General features: G+C 47.7%; 1 long non-coding RNA gene across 2 annotated transcripts; it reads left to right on the forward strand.

Moving 5' to 3' along the window:
* The first annotated feature begins 8,120 nt into the window (after window positions 1–8,120).
* Window positions 8,121–14,346, forward strand: LOC144145140 (uncharacterized). Of its 2 annotated transcripts, XR_013317438.1 has the most exons (5): window positions 8,121–8,547; window positions 9,658–9,883; window positions 9,972–10,098; window positions 11,309–11,394; window positions 14,209–14,346. It is a non-coding gene; the product is annotated as an uncharacterized LOC144145140 (long non-coding RNA). The 2 variants fall into 2 exon arrangements; XR_013317437.1 differs by having other exon boundaries at window positions 8,124–8,547; window positions 9,658–10,098.
* Window positions 14,347–14,864: the final 518 nt, after the last annotated feature.

Below are 14,864 nucleotides of genomic sequence, written 5' to 3' on the forward strand. Positions count from 1 at the left end.
GGCTTCAGCTTTTCGGGTTCGACGACGAATCTTTGGACTCAGCAGCATACCTCAACCGCTGAGCCACCGCGGCGGGTGGAGCGGAACTTCAAGCATCGAAGCCACACAGACACATGTGCGGTACCGTTATACACAGATGCGCACTTTATGACGTTTTACGCACCCTGGTTCCCTCACATCTCGTGTTCACCAAGGTTACTTACTGCAAGTGTTCCTCCAGCCACGCATTACAGCATAGCATTTTAAAGCGTTGTATAGCGCAGTAAACAGCCTCATAAATGAACGTAAACATCCACGTTTACACCGCAGTTACATTGTGTTCGTTGATGCTGTTATTCGTACAGCTGTTTATCGCGTGCCACATCGCTTCTTTATAAGTCTCCTGAGCTTATGCTATGGCAACCTTTGCACACCGCGCCAACGCAGAAGGAAAGGGTATAATGAAAGCCGGAATAAGAAGGCAGACATAGAGAGAGAGAGAGAGAGAGAGAGAGAGAGAGAGAGAGAGAGAGAGAGAGAGAGAGAGAGAGAGTGGAGAGGGGAAGAGATTGAGGTACGTGATGAAGCACCGTTAGCGAAGCCCATGCATGACGCCGCTTTACATGCAGACACGCCCGCCGGTCCTAAGGGAACAAAATCTTTAAATTGGCGTTGCTTTTATACATGGCGACAGCTCGGTGCGCCCGCGGTGAGCGGGAGTGCGTTGCGCATACCGAAACTTCGCCATCTGCCCGACAGGTGACACTCGTTAGCACCGGCGCCTGCCGTCAACGCCTTGGCCACCTTCGGCGGCACAAATTTTATAGCCCTTCTTTGAAAGTGTACACGGGGTTCTAAAAACGGCTGAGCCGGTCATTACATGCGTGGCGCCGTCTCACGCGTGCGTGCGTGTGCACGCAAGTGAATGAATGGGATGCTGAGCGAGAGTCGAGAACAGCCGTTTTTCAGCCGTTTATAACAGTTCCGCAAGCGCCCGTTGAACGCCTTCGTCACGAGCGCGTGAGATGTCCAGAGTGCATACCGAGGACATTTCTTCGTCGTCAGAAGCGAACGAAACCAGATGACGCACGGGTGCCATGATGAGTGTCCGCGAAACGAGGCGGCAACCATCAACGCCAAATGTTTCGCATTTTTTCTCAGCACATTATTAAACTCTAATGCGCTGAATCAACATCGTAGTTATTTATTTCCATCGACTTATCGAGCAATCAGCCTTCTAAACTGCCTTTTACTATTACGGGGCAAGTAACTTACGTATCTCATTCAATGCGGCCGGCTTTCCCTAATTTCGCCTGTGTTTCGGCTGAACTGTATAGGAAGATACAATGAAAAAAAGAACAATCTCCCGCGATCTTCGAGCGCCTTGCGCTTAATTTTGTGCTCTGACTGCAGCTCCAATTCCACCATCACGATGGCCAGAGGCGTCATTAGCTGGAGTGCACATCAAGCGCTCGTCGCTAGCGTCTTTAGTCAAATTTATGGAGGGCGCGAACACCAGGTATACCTGATGGAGATACTGTTACATGGCGCAAAGACAAAGGACGTGAACCATGAGATGATCTGACTCTGATTGTAGGGTTTAACACGCCGACGCAACGCAGGCGATGAGGCGCGCCGTAGTGGAGGGCTCCGGATTAATTTTGAACACTTGGGGATCTTTACCGTGCGCCGAAATCTCGAACACACGGGCGTTTTTTGCTTTTCATCTCCATCAGAAAAGCGGCCGCCACGGCCGGGAATCGAACCCGCCTCCTTGTGCCCAGGAACCATGAGATTGGCGAACGGCGATTTTACATTATGCACAGGTCGACCATGACAGAGCCCGCGTTGGCTGCGCCCCTGTCCAGCTTCTTCATCCTCGGACGTTGGGACCATATATAGGAACATGGTTGGTTGGTTGGTACCAATAAATCACCGGCGCATACCCACTCTGGGGGATTGGCCAAGTCAGATTTGGTAAAAACGTTAAGAATTGAAACTAAGGGTAAAATAGAACTGAGGACAATGTGAGGGACGTGATGTTAGCAATTTTGAGAAGCCAAGAAAATCGAAATAACTACAAGATGCTGAAGTAAAAACCGATACCACACGTACAATTAAAAGAAAGTACGAGATGTGTTTTATTCCAGGGTAGACGACCTGATTCCGAAATAAAAGCGTGAAGGGCGCGACAAACATCCCCGTGGCAGAAACCTAAACCCGATGCCCCAAATAACAGTAAATTCGGACATGATTCATTCTTTCTCCTCATCTTCATCGTCTTCTTGTAACAGCCACAGATTATTAACAGCCACAGATATTAAGCGTCGATTCACCGCTCCAAGCAGAATCCGTAACACCAATGATACCGGGGTACGTGAGATAAAAAAGGTACGACAAAATCGCGGGTTTGTTTATTCTGCATGCCCTCGCCCCGAGCCGATGATCTGTTTCGGTTACAGATCTTAAAGAGGTGCGTGCGTGTGCGCTGTGTGCGCGCGTGGTGTGTGTGTGTGTGTGTGTGGGGGGGGGGGGGGGGGGGGGTGTCAATCAATTCGATGAAAACTATGAACACATTTGAACGCAGAAGCAGTGCACCCTCTCCTAGTTTTTTTGTATTTCGCGCCAACCAGGCTGCTTAGAGCCGGTCGAGCAGTCGCCTCGCTACACTGCATACAGAGCGACCTCAGTGGCAACAAGTCCATTCACGAGACAATTTTTGTGCCGCAGCACATCTCCTAACTCGCTTTACATATATGCGCCACAGCGGCGAACGATTTCTACTATCTTTGAAGCGGGTACACGCGTAGAACGATTGTACTCGCCCATTCTACATATTTCCTTCTTTCTTTCCATGAACTCACACGCAGCAGATTTTAGAACGGTGATGCCGGGGGGCCGCCTCTACATATCGCAAGGGTTTTGTCTACCTTTTGCGTCGCGCTGCCCCTCAAATATAACCGCGCACGTATGCGCTCGAGCCTCGCCATTTAATTGCACGACCTCCCGTACGATCGTACGACGACGCCGATCGTAAAAGCCAAGAGCAGCTGCAAACGTTTAAACTTCGGTGCCAACGCGTATCACAGCCGCGCGCGAGAAGCCGAGGTCGTCTAACAGAGGCGGGCACATCGTGCGCTCACCGTGCGTGCCGTGTGTACACGTATACGCGCGGGTTCGTGCGCGGACGGAGCCAAATTGGTCCCCATTATGTGTGATCCCGCTACAAATCACTCCGATGAGTAGATTATATCGATACGAGAAAGATGGCCACGCTCTTATCGCTAAAATGACGCTCAGAACGTACGTTCATTGCGCCTAGCAGTACAGTGTTAACTTTACAGGGTGGGGCAGCTGTATTGCAGGACGTGACACGGTGCGTGGGAATAGAGGATTCTTATAGGAAGCCCGGCAATTCACGAAAGCAGCGTTGTCTACTATAGTATGACCAGGAGCATTCATACCACCTCTTCTCCATGCACGTAATTATCCTTGTGCGTGGTGGTCCCGCAAAAATTAACAGCCTACATGCATTCAAAGCTCTTATTACATTGAAACTACTGTCCGTGTAGTCTCACCAGGGGAGGGAAAAAAATGTAGTGTTAAGAGCAGCCGTTAAAGAAATGGCAGGGGGAACCCGTGACACCGAAATACTCGCTGAGAAGGCTATATATGAAGAACGAAAAAGCTGCCGTCAAGGGCGTACACTGTAAGTGTAACGTCACTAAAGGGGGAGGGAGAGGGGAATGAGGGGGACGTGTTGCTTACAGGCATGGCTTCGTCCAGCCTGGAAGAATCCAGGATCCTCAAAAGCTGCTCCCTGTGCGGAATGGCAGCCCACGTTTGAGAAGCGGTAGACCACGAAGCAGCCGACAATTTTTTTATCATTCGGATACGGTGTATGTCAGAGACCAAGCACAAACTCGGCCATACGTACATACGTAATCGTCATCGTCGTAATTACGAGTCTTCGCAGCTCTGAGCATCTTTTCTACAATGAGCAGGGCTTCTTAGAATTACAACGCCCTAAATCTTAACGTTGGGCTAAAGTTGGGTACTTATTATTGTTTGAAAAACCCAGTGGTCGTCTTCTACTTTGTCCAAGTTTTGCGCGCTGTTTTTTCAAGCAATAACTGCTCGGAATGAAGATACGTGATAAGTATTAGTTGCTTCCCGAAACCGAACGAGCAAATTTTTTTGCGACACTCGAATTGATGATTACTCAAACATCAAGGGCATCAGGGGGTTGAACGGTGATACACGCTATGATTCGAAGCGGATAACAATCCCTATAGAGTAGGACGTTGGCACTATTATCATTTCTGCGGTGACCTTTCGCCACACGAAAAGGGCGTATCGTAATTTTCAATTTAATAATTTTCAATTATATAACGCATTTATACAGAGGAAACACTGGTCTATCATACATTACGTATTATCTCATTTTAAGCAAGGATTTCGAATAGCAGGCAAACCTCATTGCTCCGTGGCGGCTGAACGAAGCTTCCCTTATCGTATAAAGTTAAGCGATTCTAACTTAGCTCGTAGCTCCAGCAAGCTACGCCTGTTCAATGGTGGAAAAACGTGCGGCTACAACTCGACATTCCGTACATTTTCCGTCAAGGTCAAACGTTTAAAACGCATGTTTGATGTCCTCCAAGCCTCCGGTGGTCAATTCGTGCGAGCCGTATCTTTCTCACATTTCTATTTTGATTTTTTTCGACGTTCTGAGCACGTTCGATGCACGATACGCACATTTGTTGATCTACATAAATCTTTAGGCCTGTTCTGGGTGACTGCAAAAAGACGCTTCATATCCAGCAGAGCAAACGAACACATTATCGGCCAGTAGCCATGCCGTATACCTTCACTTATTTGAGGTAAAGTCAAAACCTTGCAGCTCGGTACTGCAATGGTTAAGCCAAACATAAACTTGCCACATGCTCACCACTCGCTTATGGCTGCACACTTACAGCCGAAAACTTTTGACGCTTGGCGTACGCATGTCCTTTTTCGACGAGGAACCAATACTTACCTACCCTCCCCACTTGAGAGGAAATCTTCGGCACAGACGCGATAATCTGCGCGGTTGAGCGATAATGACGACCCCTGGCTGGCCACTTGGCATAATGGTCTGTGGTGTTTAGATCATTACGTCCACTCAGCAGCACATAGCGCTATTTCTAACTGCACCCATTTTCCCGGGAGCAACCACTATTTGACACGCATGTTCATAGGCCGTCATAGACAGATGCGGAAGACGGAAATTACGCCGGCCGCGTAAATCAGTTAACATGTCAATCATCTCGTGTTTACTGATTGTACTCGGCCTGCGTCAACCGTGTCGTCTGTAAACAATCAACCCCCAAAGCTGAAACGGCCGCCGAAGTTCAGTGGCGCCGACACGCGGCCAAGCCTTGGAGCAAAAACTGCATGCGTTTAACTCGCAACACGGTAGTCTACACCCAAGGTTTTTGTACTTCCAGGCTTCTGCTGCCATGGACCACAGCAATTTAGTAAGAACTATAATGCGCCAATCTGTAGACTAATGGTATACACTCTAATGCTATTAGTACGTGGTTAAGTTTCACCACTACGCACTTTATTTACCAATCAATTCCGCCCAGGAAAATAAAGCTATCCGCGAATGACGGCAACATGCCTAGCATTTGACTTAAAAATGGTACCTGCGCTATAACGCTACGCAATGCGGAACGCCATGTTTGCATCGCAGCCGCGATGGCGCCACAGAGCAGACCGAACTCTTCAGTCAAATCTTATTAAACCGAAAGCTTTCTTAGTAAGACCGATGGCGTCCTCTCAAAAAACTAATGTATTTCCCCATAGACTGGTTGGCCGACCGAAAAGCTCTGGTAAGATATCTAGACTCACGGAGCGTGCGTGAAACCAGGATTCCATTGTATCAAAACGGTTACTTTAAAATCGCGAAAAAGAAGCGGTTCTAGATAAAATAATGCAGGCATAGATCATGAAAAAGGAGTACAGTAGTATACCTTCATCTCACAAACCGCGCATAAATCGTTCTTACATGCGTTTGCGTAGTGCGCGAAAAATCGTCGCAGCTAGGGGTTCGTTCTCCGTTTGCGATTTGGGTCTTTGAATGTTGGACGATCGATGGGACGCACTTTCAGCGAAGGCTGGACGCACTTTTCGCTTTCCCGGCTTTCCCAGGAAGGAATGGTAAATTTTTCTCGACATTCGACCACATTTCACTAGTTTTGCGTGGATTCGCCAACCTCGTTTACTATTTGCCTCTAAACTTTGTTATGTTATCCCTATGCGGCCCTCAGCTACACGTCTTGTACGCGTTTTCATTCAGTTAGACGCGAATAGTCCCTTAGCTATTTCTTCGCGTCGAATTTCCTACGGATTCTACCTTTTTGGGCATTCAGAGTGTTTGCAACAAAAGTTCGACCCATAATCCAGAATACTAGAGAGTAGAATTTCTAAATGTGAAGGCACTTATAGTATTTGCATTTGTGACAGTTTGGGACAATCAATATTCTACCTCAACCTGCTGCACGATGTCGCGCACGTTTCAGCTGCACAACTGAACAAGGTAACTTTAACGCATTGGTACGTTTCTAGTTGCCAGTGAAAGCTATTTTTCATTATATACCTGGCAGTGGCTAGTTGTCCAAGATAATTGAAGCATCTACACTAAGTTGTCTGGCACCACACCATAACGCGGGAAATCAGCGCTTCGTGAAACTTAGAAGTCTACTTTAAACAAAAATGGTTCCCGTATACGTGCGTAACGTTTCGCAATAAATTAGCGAAGATTTTTTTTGCTCATGTATACCTGTTGACGTGTTGGATTACTTGGTTCCTTGTCGTCGTCTCCAACCTGTGATGTTCCTAACAGGACAGAGGCCTTTTCCACGTATTTCCGACTACACTCCTGTCGTGCGGCTTCCGCACCTATTCTTCTCCTTAGAGTTTTCTTGCCGCATCACTTAACCTCCTCTTCTGCTCGCCCCTATACTTCTTTATGGGCTGCGTCTAATCTCACGGCAGCCGTGAGAATTACCTCCGGCAGCTTCCATAAAAACTGGCTGGCCTAAAATTTGCTGAATAATATTACGTCCCAACGTAACCTAACATAACCTCCCCGAACCTAGCGTAACTTAACGAACGCGTCATAACCTACCAAAATCCAGCCAAACTGCAACAAACCTAATCTTACCCATCCTAACGACACACAGCACAACCTATATTAAACGTAATTCAACCCATTCTGGAAGTCCTGCACGTCAATCTCTTGATATAGTAAAAACCAGAGTAACAAAAAGTATTAACAAAATCACGATGACCGAATAATTCCACAAGCTAAAAAAAAAAAAAAAACATCGCAATGACGGACTCGAACCTCAGCTTTTCCGTTTAAAACCAAGTAACACACCACAGCGCTACAGGGCTTTTTTTTCTTTAATGCATGGAAATTTTAGAAAACTTTCGAAGGCAAGACACTTAACACACAATATAAACACTAAAACACAGCAAAGGGCAAGGACATCAGTCGAACAAGGATCAAAACTCAGGCAAGCAAACGCACGCGTCCAAAAGAGGCAGCCACTCCGGTGGATTACTCAGCTGAAAACACTGCTTTCAGGAAACATTTATCCCATAGAATCTCCGCGTAGCGTGCTTAGCCAATGAGAGGCGACTGGCGTGAAAAATTTCTGACGGTAATTCTCACGGTTGCCGGGATAATAGACACTACCTTCTTTATAATCTAATTGCGTTACTCTCGCAGTCGCTTCGCTGCCCATCCTCTGCATCACTCATGATGAGCGACCCCCATTGATTCTCTTCTCACGAGGCGCGTATATACACACGCCGTGACGTCCACCTTGTTGCACTGGTTGAGCGAGTAACGGTTCCAGCGTTCGCAACAAACTGCAAAAACCGAAGGCAGGCAGCCGAGCCGACAGACAAGCAGGTCGGCGGCTGCTAGGCAAGGCACCGCGAGCACGTGCGCGCGTGTCTCCGTCCTCTTACATATGCGCAGATGCGAGTTTCCTGCAGACACCGTGCGTGCGACCCGGCTGCGTGAATGACAAAGCTGGCCGCCTAGACGCACACCGCGTGACCCTCTAACGTCACGTCCGGGAAGTTTTTGATTGTTTATTTGTTGTCATGGCTACAGTCAGCCTTGGTTAATGCAAATGGCGGCGCCCACTAACTCGGCGCGCTCATGCTCGTTGCTACGCGGCTAGATTTAGAAGAATACAGCGTGACAAAGAAGCACTTTGCGCCGCACCACTGCTCTCTCAAGTGTCCTTACATCTTCGTCGTGTTGTTATGGTGGTACTTTGTGCTTTTGGTGCTAAATACCCCACGCAAATCGCTACACCGAAGCGTCCACCATCCCCCTCTAAAGGCTTCGGAGTCTTCCTTGCCGTGTTTTCGGTGTTAAGACCCACGCTACGCAAGTAGCTTTTGTTGCAGCTCCAAGGCGTGAACGCCAGCCGAGACAGCACTCAATACGCTACGCAGTCTACCGTGTTCATCTGTGCGAATGCCGAAGCCCAGACATACGAACAGGTTGGTATCAAACGACTTGGATGCCATATGATATATTGGGCGAGCGAAAGAGAAAACTATACTTCTCGATAACGTTTGGTGCTTTTTGGCCTTAGCTGCTGCGCGTTAGGCATATTGAGCGGGATGAAATTGCAGTGGAGGGACTAGGTGACGTACAAACGCGCGTACGAACAAATCTTTCACTGTCAGAAGTCACATTGATGTGACCGAACGATGTGAGTGAGGCTTTAGTAATGTGCACACAGGCAGAATTCAGAAAAGCGCCTTGAAGTTTCTTGCCAGGCTGATGCGACGTAGCAGTGTGTCATGTGGTTCCTGAACTTCTCTGCCGCAGCACGGAAAGTTGGGCTAGTTGGAATTCATCTTGGTGGGGAAAGCGCTCGAGCGTTGACTGCTGCTTTCTTCGTCCCTGCTATTTCAGCGGTTTTTCCACCACAACAAGCTTCTCTGTCTTTTGTTTTTCTTTGTCGAAGCAGTATTTTGCACTTTTTCTTTCAATGTATGTGCCACCCTTGCCCTGTTTTTCTCCAAACATAGAGTTTGGGAAAAGGAACGATTTTGTTTGTTGTGAATAAACCAGGCCAGTGGTTGGAAAAGAAGCTTTTATGTGCGCTTTGCAGACTTTGCAGAACATGTCACTAGTTGGAAAAATTGCACGTTAAATACATGTGAATACTTTCTCAATCCTGAATGGTCAGAAAAGCTCAACCTCAAAATTCAAACATGTTCAATTCTTCTTACTAGAGTGCTACGTTGAGCTAGTTAGTATGAACTGAACACACCGAAAACACCGCACATGAGGTACGGGCAGTGCTCCGTGTTTGTCTTTTCCTTCCACTCCGTCCTTGAGCTGTTTTCAGTGTGTTCACGTTCACAGTACTGAAAGGGCACAGACATGAATGCAGTATGCCACCACTTGCACAGTGCAGTCACGCAACATGAGCATTCATAAGTGCTAACGGGGGTGTGCAAAAAGTTACGCACAGATTTCAAGACTGAGTTCTCTGCCATAAGCAACTGTCGAAATCTAGCAGTGTTACATACGCAGTGTAGCAGGATATTGGTGATGCAGCATTTTTCCGGCTACTTTCATCATTGAATGTCTCGCAGGTTCTACACAAAAGATCTTGCAGCCTGGGGAGAACAAGCACAACCAGGACAGGGCATGGTTGGAATGGCGGATCTCTGTGCCACACGTTTGATCGATGAGCCACGGGATTCCAAGACCCTTGCCATTGGCCGCCTGGGCCTGGCCTCCTGAATGGGTCAAGTGACTTCAGGGCCCTGCTGTTTCATCCCACTCTGGCTTCCTGTTGCGGTGGGACCTGAGTTCGTGGTGCCTTGCTTGTTTTTGCTCAGGCTCAAACTGCTTCGCTGCTAACACTTGTCCTTGACATTCTGGCTCGTCCTTTCTGGCGCTCGAGGTGTTCCTGAGTGTCTCGTGTCAGCTAGTGGCTGATCCTGCCATGCAAGACGCTGCCAAGCCTGGGAACCTTCACCTGCGGTGAATGGTGTGACTGATTGCACCACACACATGAGCTGTGGTACACCGTGAGTGGTTCATGTGTCCAGCACTAGCCAGCACCATAAACCACAGTAGTGGGCCCTGTTTTGCGAATGTTCTCCCATTCACCATTATTTTCTTTGTCGTGTCATTGGCGGCGTTCTTTTATTTTTTGTGCTGTCAAATGCACCTCATAGAAAAAAAAAGATACACTTCAAATGCATTTGTGTGCACGTCCAGCATACGGCTTTGATCTTTCCCTTCGGCCGTAGCATTACAATGAGTTTAACACCTGCATTTCTTTACAATTGCACTTATATACTAAACACATGGTGTTTTTTTTTCAAATTCATTGTATGTGCATCCCATACGCAGACGCTTAACACTAAGTATTGCCGATACCTCCATGACGGCTATACATGTACCACAGGATATCCCTTACGGGTAAGCTCCCTGCCGAGCTCAAAATGTCCCCAGTGCATTTCCTTTCCTTTTCCTCTCCCGCCAACCACAGCCACCCATGCAACCGCGCAGTTGGTTCTGATAGCACCACAACAGGGTTCTACAGCTACGTGGGGACACTCTTTCTTCTTGGGCCGCAGAAAACCTGGAGGCAGTGCTTAGATGACAGGGTGAACAGGATCGCTGCCAGCTGTGTGTCTGACGTCGGGAAATGTGACAGTTGAAAGCCAGTGCAATATTTTGTCGCTACTTTGGGAAGCCTTGCCTGTGGGCTGCAGTTTTGATGAAACATTTGGTTGTTGAGCTTTAAGCGATACCAGTCCGAAACCTGAGTAGTTAGGATGGCGCCTTCTCACGTTGTGCACAGAAAAGAAACAGCTGGGGTACTCAACCTTTGCAAGGCTAACCTACCCGTCTTGAAAAACAAATTTTTGTTTAATTAAAATCAACTGTGCAGGGAAACAGTGGCGACTAAAGTATAGTGTATAGTATAGTAAAGCAATAAGCACATCGACTATACAGCCAATGCAGATGCCATTATTAAATGTTGGCAATGTTTTGTCCCCTTAAAAAAACAAATCCATGATTAAAGAAATGCATAGAAGTGGCTATCACTTGGTAAGGGAGCTTTAGAGTTTGGCACAGCCTTTGAGTAACTTTAAATTTGATTACCTTTTTGCTTAGAAAAGCAGTAAATTATTCAACCACACTAAATTTGGGTGTGCAACAGCTTCTTTACATGGACGCTGATGCAAAAGTCTTTTTGTGCCTCAAATCTGTCTTGGCGTATTACAGGGGGAATCAGCACCTCAACACTCAAGGGTTCCAGCTGTGGTGCGAGAACGGTCCCATGTTGAAAACCAAACGCTGCTTTGAGAAAAGTAAGTGTTGTTTGTGTTTTCAATAGATCTAAACATGTTAACGTAAAGTATCCCGAGAAGTTAGGAAAGTTTATCTATAGTTAAAACTTCCAGATGTCTCTCTTTCACTTTCACTCGACAGTCTTACTTTTACAGTAGGTGTCCGGTGTGTTTTCTTGCATGTTCTTTCGCTGCAGTTTCATTGCACCTAATTGTATAATGCAAAATGCCTTGGATACAAGTTGTGGTAATGGAACAGTGCGACGAAACGCCATTGGTGAAAGCAAAACAATACCGCAGGGTTTTGTGCCCTAACCACGGTCTAAGAAAGCCCTAACATATGCTGGCTTACTGCTTGTTGCATCTATAATTTGCAGTCCTATGATCTGTAATTGAAAACTAAGCCAGCTTGTCATTCTCACTCCCTGATTACTTAGGGTGTGGCTCACCAAAATCCCAATACATAAGTGCAAGTTCGTGAAGCAGGAACAGGCACAGTACAAAGGAACAAGCACTGAGAGAGAACAGAGAAAAAGCAATGGTTATTACAGTAAAGCCAGCTTATATCGAACATGGATATATTGAATTATTGCCTATATCAAACCCTTGTATAATTCCGGTAAAAATTACATGCATTTAAATCTTTTTATATCATACGCGATTTTGCTCACAATGGATATATCGAACTCTTCCGCGTGGGATTTCTCGCTCTCCTTAGGCATGTGGCAGGCTGTCTCGCAATATATCGGTGTGCAGCGGTGGCGCAAGTGTCGCTTGCGAGTCCCGCACGAGCTCGGGCGCATCCAAACCGGCCGTGGCCAGGCCGTGGCAGAGTGGACCAGGTTCACGCATGCATGCCGTTGGAGCCGAAAGCGATACATTGGGCGCTGCGGGCTGCGGTGTCACCGAACTTCAAGACCGCGCAACTCGCTGCGCGCACTTCTTGCTCGGTTCGCTGGGTTCGCCATTGTTTGCTTGTATCCATGCTTGTCTCCGCTCTGTCGAAGACACTGAGGACTCCGTACCGCTTCTGAGCGCGAGCGAAGCCATCGCTGCCGTGGCCCTGCTACGGCGATGCTGCAGTGCCATTGAGGGCAGCAGTCTTGTGCTTGTCGACTGTTTAGATACCGTGGAGCAAGCAGTCACCAGCAGCGCGTTGCGCTCCAAGAAGCAGGCTGCACTCACGCAGTTCTTCCGCCCCAATAAATGATTATCGATGTTGATAATCTGTTCGACAAATTTCGCATTCCTATTTCCTGCTCGTGCAGATTCTGAGAGGTCTTTAGAGCTTGCACAGCTCAGTTGTCCCCATATTGCTGAACTGTTATTCCAAGCGCTTGGTTAGTCTCTGCAGTTCATCTAACCAGGTCAAATGTTGTCTGGCACTGTTCAGCTTTCAATCCACTTTCCAAGTGTTTCTGACAGTCTGAAGGCTTGCCCGAAGCTATGTTTTCTTAGTGGTATCCACTGGCTGCACGTTCAGTGTTGCGTTGTTCTATACGAAGGCATTTCTCTTTTTCTCTTATGCTACTAACACTGGTTCCCCTGATATTCTGGCTTACGTGAACTGATGAAGTGAGAGAGCACTAAACAGAGTTTTGCTCTCCTTGGCACGAGGCGGCAACGTGTAGGCTGGGTAGGGCGGAAACTGAGTCGGCACAGCAGCTGGAAGCAGCAACTTGCATATGCTTTCTACCTTGTAATTGTCTGCGGTGAAGTAAAACAAAGACGTTGCGGAACGGTCCTGGAGCTAGGAACAAATTAAACCGCCAGCGAAGCAACGAAGCACCCCAAAAGGGACATTCAAATGAATTCCCCTAATTCATTTGAATGTCCCATTTGGGGTGCTTCGTTGCCTCTGCCTGCGTGAATTTTAGTGCGAAATGTAACGTTTTAAATAATAGTATTACTCGGCTTAAAATGCTTTCTCTTAATCTCAACCTCTTGTCTTTCCATGTCCCCAATCACCCCACTTCCTTGTCAAGAAAATGTTTTGCAGCCGGTCATATTGAAAGTTTTCTTTTGATAGCAGTTCATGGTAGCACAGTTCCGCATTTTGTGAGGCATCCCACTTGAAAAGTGGCGTGCGACAATTTTTAGGCATCCACAGACTGGTAAACGTAACACCATTTCCGAAAAAAAAAGGGAGGAGGAGGAGGAATAAACTTTATTTGTGCGAGCCTTAGGTGCTGCTGTCTGGGCACCCGCCTGGTGGGGGGTTTCCTCTAGTCCGGGATACCCTGGCCTGCACTGGCCACCCGGGCCCTCTCTACCAGGCTACGCTGGGAGGAAAGGTCGGAGCTGGTTAGTTGTGCCACCCAATTAGCTCTCATGCTGAACAGACGATGGCAGGGTAAAAGAGTCAAGAGTAGAAAGGTTGTCCCCTTCACACGCGGCGGTGCAAGCATGTGCAAAGCACTTTCTTCGCAGATCAGTGAGTCAACTTCTGCTTTCACAATGTTATTTTGTTTGCAAGACCAATCTGCCTGTCACTCCAAAAGGGTGAGGAGGGGGGGGGGGGGGGGGGGTATAGTGGCTGTGCTTCTGCATATGAGGAAACAATTGGGCCCATCGACTAGAATGCAAAGTACTTCTATGCAGGTACTCAAAACCACCCTAGCGATTCTCCAATCTGCTAATTTCAAACAGGCACGCAATCAGTGGCTCGATCCTACAGTATTCGTAGCTTCCGACAAGGACTATCTCCGCAGCGCCTCCAATTTTCATAGTAGTATTCCTCTACTTCCCTGCAAGACTGCTTGCCCGGTGGCTGCAAGTGACATTCTGGTGGCTACAAACTGAACCCTACTCACCTCCCTCCTCTTCTGTTTTCAGTGTTTTTGCAGCAAAGAAAGCCGCCGTTCCCTGGCACCCAGCGGCACCCAGGTCGGCCTTGAGCACTGGCTGTGGATTTACCTGCTGCATTCAGCTTCCAGAGCTCTGGTGGTGGCTTCGCCTCGGGGGGGGGGGGGGGGGGGGGGGGCAACTTTCCTCCTGAACTGGGTGGCACCAGATTTGCATGCTACCACAGCTGTTGCCAATGGGTTTTGGCAATTGTTGCACAAGTTTATTGGGGGTCCACAAGCTCCTGCCAGCAATTCAAGGCTCGGACGGCACGGACACAGAGCCAAAAGTAGAGTGTGTCACGGTCAAAGACAGTGATGAAATATGAGAACTTGTTTCTAGTTTCTTTTTCCAGGATTTTGTTGTTATCTTCATAGCAGCCTAATGACAGAAAAATGTGAAATAAATGCATTCAACTACAACTGTGCACGCATTTCTTCCCCTCCCTGTCCAAATTTAGCATCCGGGGAACTCATTCACATAATTTGTGAGCCTTCACCGCGGCACACCCGTACTAGGCAACCTAGGGGTGTAAAACCCAAATTTAAACCTCTAAAATCTTGAAACTTTTACCCACATCACAATGGTGCCTGTGGAGAAAGGGACGAGCCGCGCAGACCCCTCCCGATGGTGCCTTTAATCCAACA

Source organism: Haemaphysalis longicornis, unplaced genomic scaffold (assembly GCF_048455015.1).
Source record: "Haemaphysalis longicornis isolate Haplotype H1 unplaced genomic scaffold, Haemaphysalis longicornis Haplotype H1 scaffold_7, whole genome shotgun sequence".
NCBI classification, from domain to species: domain Eukaryota; kingdom Metazoa; phylum Arthropoda; class Arachnida; order Ixodida; family Ixodidae; genus Haemaphysalis; species Haemaphysalis longicornis.